The sequence below is a fragment of the Megascapheus bottae genome, chromosome 11 (assembly GCF_031878675.1).
Source record: "Megascapheus bottae isolate mThoBot1 chromosome 11, mThoBot2.hap1, whole genome shotgun sequence".
Classification (NCBI taxonomy): Eukaryota; Metazoa; Chordata; class Mammalia; order Rodentia; family Geomyidae; genus Megascapheus; species Megascapheus bottae.
The window spans coordinates 23456230-23463366 of record NC_143519.1 but is presented as its reverse complement, the minus strand read 5'-3'; the positions used below and the strand labels follow the sequence as shown (position 1 = coordinate 23463366).

The 7137-nt window shown below is 37.1% G+C and overlaps 1 pseudogene; it reads right to left on the bottom strand.

Annotated features, from left to right (window-relative positions):
* Nucleotides 1-1420: 1420 nt before the first annotated feature.
* On the bottom strand, nt 1421-1752 carry LOC150056826 (large ribosomal subunit protein eL33 pseudogene; annotated as a pseudogene).
* Between the last annotated feature and the right edge of the window lie 5385 nt (nt 1753-7137).

Below are 7137 nucleotides of genomic sequence, written 5' to 3'. Positions count from 1 at the left end.
CCTTATGTATCAAGGTTTTGCTCTATTGCAGATCTCTGCTAGTAGAGCCCAAGGTTTCTACTGATTATGACGAATGAGGGAAACCATGGAGCCTAAGTTCCTTTGAGTCTGGCTTACTTCACTTAATATGATTTTTTCTAAGTCTGAAAGTGGATTTTTCATTCCCATCTTCACTTGGTTTTCTTTTTATCTTATTGATGGCTTTTTCGCAGGTTCATTTTCTACTTCCTTCACTTTTTCCTAGTAATATAGATCATTAAAGCTTAGTTTATGATTTTTTTCTTTATGAATACTTACTTTCTTAGACCTCGTCTAGTTTCTTGATTCTAAATATTCTTTATATTTTATCATCTCCTGCATTTTCTCTCTAAACACAGATCTTCCTTTCACATCTAATTTCTAACCATTAGAATATTTTTGACTCTAACTTCAGAGTGTGTTCAGCGTTTAGCACCTGACTATTCTCCGTCACTGTCAGTGTTCATATCACCTTGATCTGTAGCCACCATCACACCTAATCTGATAGCTATAGTAGCCATCTAGTTCTTCCTGATTCAATGCCCCTTATCATTTCTCAGCCCAGTGAGCAGCATAGAATAGTCTCTAAGGGGCTCAGGGATACGTGAAAGTGTTGAGTGAGGCTCCTCTGCAGAATACATTTTGAAGATAGTGCCAACAGAATTTGTTGATGAGAGAAAAAGAGAAGAGTCAAGAAGGCTGGCAAAGTGTGTAGCCTGGGCAATTAAAAGCATGAGTTGTGCTGAAAAAGATGGGATTCTATATTGCTATTGAGCCTTTAAATTGTCCATGTTGCTAGTTTAAAAAGACTGTCCATCTCTGTCATTGGTTTTTTCAATATTAATCCTTTTCAAACCACTCACCTCATTTTTATTTTGTTTTTAATTTTAATTGTCAAGGTGACTTACAGTAGGATCACAGTCAGATACATGTGGTAATGAGTATGTTTCTTCTTGAGCATTGTTACCCTTCTCTTGTTTTTCCTCCACTTTCCCTCCCCCAGCTCCAGTTTGCAAAGAGAATTTCCAGTTAAAGATTGGAAAAAAGATCTGTTTATGTATTTGGGCACTATAATATTGTTTAAAATGGTACAATATTAGCAGAAAATACTTATAATACAACTTTAGGTGAAAACATGGAGTAATATATCCACTAGAATTAAGAGCATGTAAATTATTTACAACAGTATTCAAAATCCCAATCTATAAAATTAAAATGTATTAAAACAGATTTTCTCAAAATTAAAATGTTACTGTTTTGCAGTATCTTCATAATACAGAATTATGTTAGAAATGAAACTAGATTTCATTTCTATTCTACAAAATAGGCATTGTTTTGTCAAATGATGAAATATTTAACTTTTTTTTTGTAAGAGCACAGGTTGACTTTGCTTTTCACGAGTTCAAATTTTGGAGGGGTACAGCATCACACGAGTTCTGTGTCCAGTGGCCTTAGCAGGAAGGTTGCTGTGGAATTTGCCATGAGCCATGCCAATGTTTCCATGGGCACAAGTTACTTTTCCCCAGATCATTCTGGCTTTGTTAGGTTTGACTCTGGATTCACTGAATTGTTTTTGCTTTATATACATAAGCACAACCCTTGCTCAAATAGAAGTCAGTATCATCTGGAGCGTAAACACCTTCAATTTTAAGGAAAGCCATCTGCTCTCTTTGCTTCCAGAGACCCCATTTATAGACAGCAAAAAACAACCTTGCACCACAGCCTTCCAGACATTTTGCCTTTTAGAAGTCCTCTTCCCAGAAGGCCTCCACAGGCTCCAATATGGTGGAGAGAGGAAAGCCTATTTCATAATTGTGTGAGTGTGTGTATGTGTTTGCGCACATGCATGCTACTCCTAGGACTTGAACTCAAGACCTGATGCTCTCCCTCCTCCTCCTCCTCCTCCTCCTCCTCCTCCTCCTCCTCCTCCTCCTCCTCCTCCTCTTCCTCCTCCCCTCACTACCATCCCCCTCTCTGCTTTCTTCTTTTTGCTAGTCCTGGGGCTTGAACTCAGAGCCTGGGCACTATCCTTGGGTGTTCTCAAAGCTAGCTCTCTACCACTTGAGCCACAGTACCATGTCTGTCTTTTTCTGTGTGTGTGTGGTACTGAAGAATTGAACCCAAGGCTTTGTGCATGCTAGACAAGAAGTCTAACACTAGGCCACAATCCCAGCTCTAACACCTCTGCTTCTTACAAAACTTTTGAATGAACTTTTGTAAGTAAGCTACTATAAATTTCTGCCTCAAGAATTCTATTTTTTAGCTCCATGTTATGGTTTGGCTCATGTGATGAAGGCTACCTTGTCAGCTGGTGGTGCTGTTAGGAGGTGATGGAAACTTGAGGAGATAGGGTCTCCTTGAAGGAAGTAATTCATGGGGTGGACTTGCCTTTGAAGGGCTTGTTGGACCCCTGGCCCCTTTCTCATCATTTAGGCTCTGGGTCTATCACAGGTTGAGGAACTACTCTATGTCTTTCTGCCAGGAGCTTCTGCCTTTTCACAGCTCAGAAGCTGTCAAGCCACTTTTCCTTTCAATTATTTCTTTAAGGCATTTGCCACCATGATGAAAACAATGAACAGACTCATAGCCTAATACAGGAACACAGAATCAAGAGATTTGACTTCAGGAGTCCATAGTCTGTGATTTATACACAATGGGGTCGTGATTAAGGTAGGTGACTTGAAACTCAAAGTTTTTCCATTTGTGAATGGAAATGTTAGTCTCGTAGTCACTTGGCAGTGGTTGTGAAGATCAAATGGATTAATACATATAGGAAAATGTCTTGAAATCCCTAAAGAAACTTGAAGGATTATGATAATTTAGGTTGGTATTTCTGCTTCATCCTAAAAATTAGATCTTTAGCCCACACACGAGGTTCCCATTGATGCCACCATTACCATTAAAAATAATAGGCACTAGCACAATATTATAGAATGTTAATTAGTCATGTTTGTCTTACTAAGATTAATAAAAGATTGGCAGTAGTAGATGTAAACATGGTATAATCTTTCATATGCATTCTAAGCACATTCTTTAAAATGGAAATTTAAAACTTAAGAAAAAAATAGAGGACTTTTTAAGTTACCTTACCTATTTTTTTTGAGTAGGTCTTTCTGAGCAGAGGAAATAGGAAGTAAATTTGTTAATAAATAGTTATATAATCCATTTGGCTAGAAGAGAGGAAGTTGTTCCATTAACAAATTCTGAATAAGTCGTCACTAGAGAGCAGAACTTTCTTGAAGTAGAAGGTTCTTGAAGATAGTATTTCAAGTAAAACTGAAAAATAAAGAAGTTATCCATTTCAAAATTAAAATTGCTGCAATTATGACTCTCCTAACAGAAGCAGATTTAGAGTGTATGTGTTTAACAATCACAAACAAAAGGCAAATGAAAGGGTTTATTGGTCTGCAAGAAATCTTTGCATTCTCTCCAAAGCTGCATGTATGTTATGGGTGATAAAATTCATCAGGATAAAAATAGAATGCATTGTGAATGGAGAGAAGCCAATTATTATTTTTGAGAGGACAACAAAAAATGTGCCAAAAGTTTATAGCTACTGCTGTGAAAGCTATACAATAAGAGCAATGCAATTCTACAGTAGTTTAGCTAAACACAAATCATTGGATGCCTGAGTAAATGGATAGAAATAAACTGCAAAATATATCTTTTCTCATGAAAATAGAAATTGGTTTAGGCTTAGAGCCAAACTGAAAGTACAAAAAGGAGGGAAAGGCATGTAGTAAGAAGTTTTTCTGTTCTACAGACTGTAGCCCCATTCCTTCCTAATTATGTATGCCCAGTTTTCCCTGAAGAGAGGCAAACAGATTTTTTTTTTGCCAAGAAGTAGGTGACTTCACCTCTTTGAGCTTCAGTTCTGCTATAAGGCATGCATGAGGGAGTTATCTAAAATCCTTTATTATACTGAGGAAAGTTCCATGGATTTCAGTTTATCCAGAGCTTTAAGCATAAAGGAGTATTAGACTTTATCAAAGGCTTATTTTCGCATCAATTGAGGTAACCATGTGATTCTTGTCTTTGCTCCTGTTGATGTGATGAATGTTATTAATTGACTTGTGTATATTGAGCCAGCTTTGCAGCTTTGCATCCCTTTGATGAATCCTGTTTGATCATGGTATATGGATTTATTTTGATGAGTTGTTGACCAGGATTTTGAGAAGTTTTGCATCAATGTTCATCAAGGAAATGGGCTTATAGTTCTCTTTCTCTAGTGAGTCTCTGTCTGGTGTTGGGATGAGGGTTATACTGGCTTCATAAAATGAGTTTGGTAGAGAGTTTTCAGCTTCAGTTTCATTGAAGAGTTTGAGATGAATTGGCATGAGTTGTGCTTTGAAGGTGGTCAATTTGTTTTAAGAATCTCTTCCCACTCTCAACTTCCCCTCCTGTGCCAAGGACCTGAGGCATTAGAGTTACTTCTTTGCCTACACTGGAGAGGTAGATAGACAGTATGGATATACAGTAGTCTAAAATTTTTTCCTATAAAGTGTCAGTAAGTTCTCTGTCTTCAATATCTCTTTTCAGAGGCATTTTTATGCTTTTTTATAGCATAAATTTTCTTGCTAATTCATCTACTTTCCAAAATTCCACTTTATTTTTCCCAAAATGGTAATCCTCATTTCATTTATATCAGCCTCCCTGCTTTCCTTCTTCTTGTTTACATTTCCTTCTCATCTTTAAGCACGTTATTTTGGTAATGCTTTTCATGGAGGGGCCAGGTAGCAGAGTCCACCCGTGTGTTTTATCTTTTATATCGAAGCATGAAATTATCATAAACAAATTCTAGATGAGAAAACCAAATAAACCAACTCTCTTTCCTTCAGGTAAACATCAGCACAATGGAAGCTGACTTTTCTCTCGAATATTTGCCCTAGTAAGTATCTCTGGTTGCTGTGCAGTTTTGTTTTATGTGATAATATAGGGAACATAGTGCTTTCCATTTTATGGTTCACCTATTCCCTGGGGATTCCTTGTGTTTTGTGCTAAGCTACCTAAAACAAAACAGAGTTTTGAGAATTTGTAGCTTCCTCTTTCAAAACCTGGCCCTGCAAGGCACAGGCATTATTTTAAATTCTATTCCATTGACAAAACTGGTTATGTACTGGCACAAAAGGGAATTATTGAAGGTGGAGGAAACATAGATGTTTTTCTTGATAGTTAGCCATGTCTACCAGGGACCTCTCTCTGCACACCAAAATCTATTTGTTCTCTTCCTCTTCTACATTAAACTGATCACTTCTCTTCACCAGGGAGATAACCTACATTATTCCTTGATATGTGTCAAAATTCAATATCTATAGAGTTAATTATTTCCATCAGGTGCAGATGCTTCTCATGAAAGTCCTAGGCTAAAAGAAAATCTATCTTTTCTCTAGACACCCTTCTTTGCACACACATGCACAATGTACAACAGTTGAGTAGAAGGGCCCCATTTGGAAGAGAGCAAACTGATAAATGCAGTTAACTACTCATCTGTAATAGTCATGGAATCTTGATGAGCAGGAGGAAACCCCAGACAAAGTCTTTCATTTGGATTCCAGATGTTAACTCTGGAAACAGCTTTGCTGTTTTATTATTCGTTGTGGCTACCAGTGCCGTCCTCTTGGCTGTTATTCTCTTCTGGCTCTGCTAACGTGGGGATATGCAGGCAGGTCAGACTTTGTATTTGTTCCCAATTACTCAAGTCTAGCCCTGGGTCAGGGGAGGGGAAGCTCAGGAGGTATTTGAAAGGCCTGATGGTTAAAGGAGTTTTGAAGATTTCCTTATGATTGAAAAATATCTTTTTCCTCCCTCCCACTCGCTGCTAGGTACTTTACGGGGTATAGTTCTCCAGTATAAGTCATTTATTTCATTTCTAAGCTTGATGCCTCTTTCTGATCAGAATATGGGCTGTAGAGAAGTTGTCAAAAATTATAATTTTGACCATCAAGGCAACACTCCTAAACATTTCTTTTCTGTAAGACTAAATTTAGTTTAGCTGAAAAGTTTAAGTAGGTTTTTGTTACCTGAGGTCCTTTTAAGTTTTATCTCCTGTCTATATGAGATCTAGAGGGAATTAGATTTTTTGTCAATTTATTGCTTGCCTCTCAAACCAGCCAGCTTTTGTTTAAGCTCATCTCTTTCTTATAGTCCTGACTAAATCCAGGAATTGTCTTCTAACACAGTATCTTGCTTTTTCACCATCTTCTGTTATCAATTTCTGGGTTAATATCTGCTGTGAAAAATAGACCTACAATTTTAGAGGTTTAAGGTAAGTAGAAATTTATTTCTCTTTCATGAAATTGTTCTTTGTTAGTGGGTGGCTTGCCTCCTGGAGGCATTTCAGTATTGCTGGCTTCTTCATTTCCTTTGCTCATTCGAAGCTGAAATGAGCCAGCAGAAAGGGAAGAACCCATGGAAAAGGCTAGTCAGTACATTAAAAATTTATGCAGACAGTAACACACACACACACACACACACACACATTTTTATTTATGCTCTGTTGTAAGAACTAGGGACTGGTCCTATCTGGATGAAATGAAGTCTTGCATTTCATTTGTCTATAACAACTCTATAATATGGAAATGGGAGAAATTGTTTTGTATATATTTGTCTATTTGTAGTCCATTTGTGGAGAAGCAGAGACAGGGAACATTATTTTCTATCTTACTTGCTGTTGATAAACCTTTGTTTAAATAAGCATTCTGTCTAACTTTGAAAGTTTTCATACTTCTAGCAACAATGAAGATACTTGCTTTGGACTAGTTCAGCAAGTTGACTTTTTTCTTTTGTATGAGCTGTAAAAGAATAATTTACTTACATGTTTTCTTTCAGCTCATCTCATTTCTTTCACTAGGAATGATTTCTCTGATCACAGTTAATTGATCTAGAAGTACATAGTTGGCACAAATCAAACCAGGCCACTCATACTCTTTGAAAAAATGTGAAATGATAAGACTGCGGTAAGAGATAGGCTACTTCAGTGGTTATGTGTTAGCCATAAACATATCCCAGAGTCACCTTAACTTTCTTTCTTAAACACTTTCATTCCATATCTTCTTACAGCATCTTGAGGAATAGAAATGTTCTTCAAAAAGATTCCCAGTTACACTTAATACATTGAGA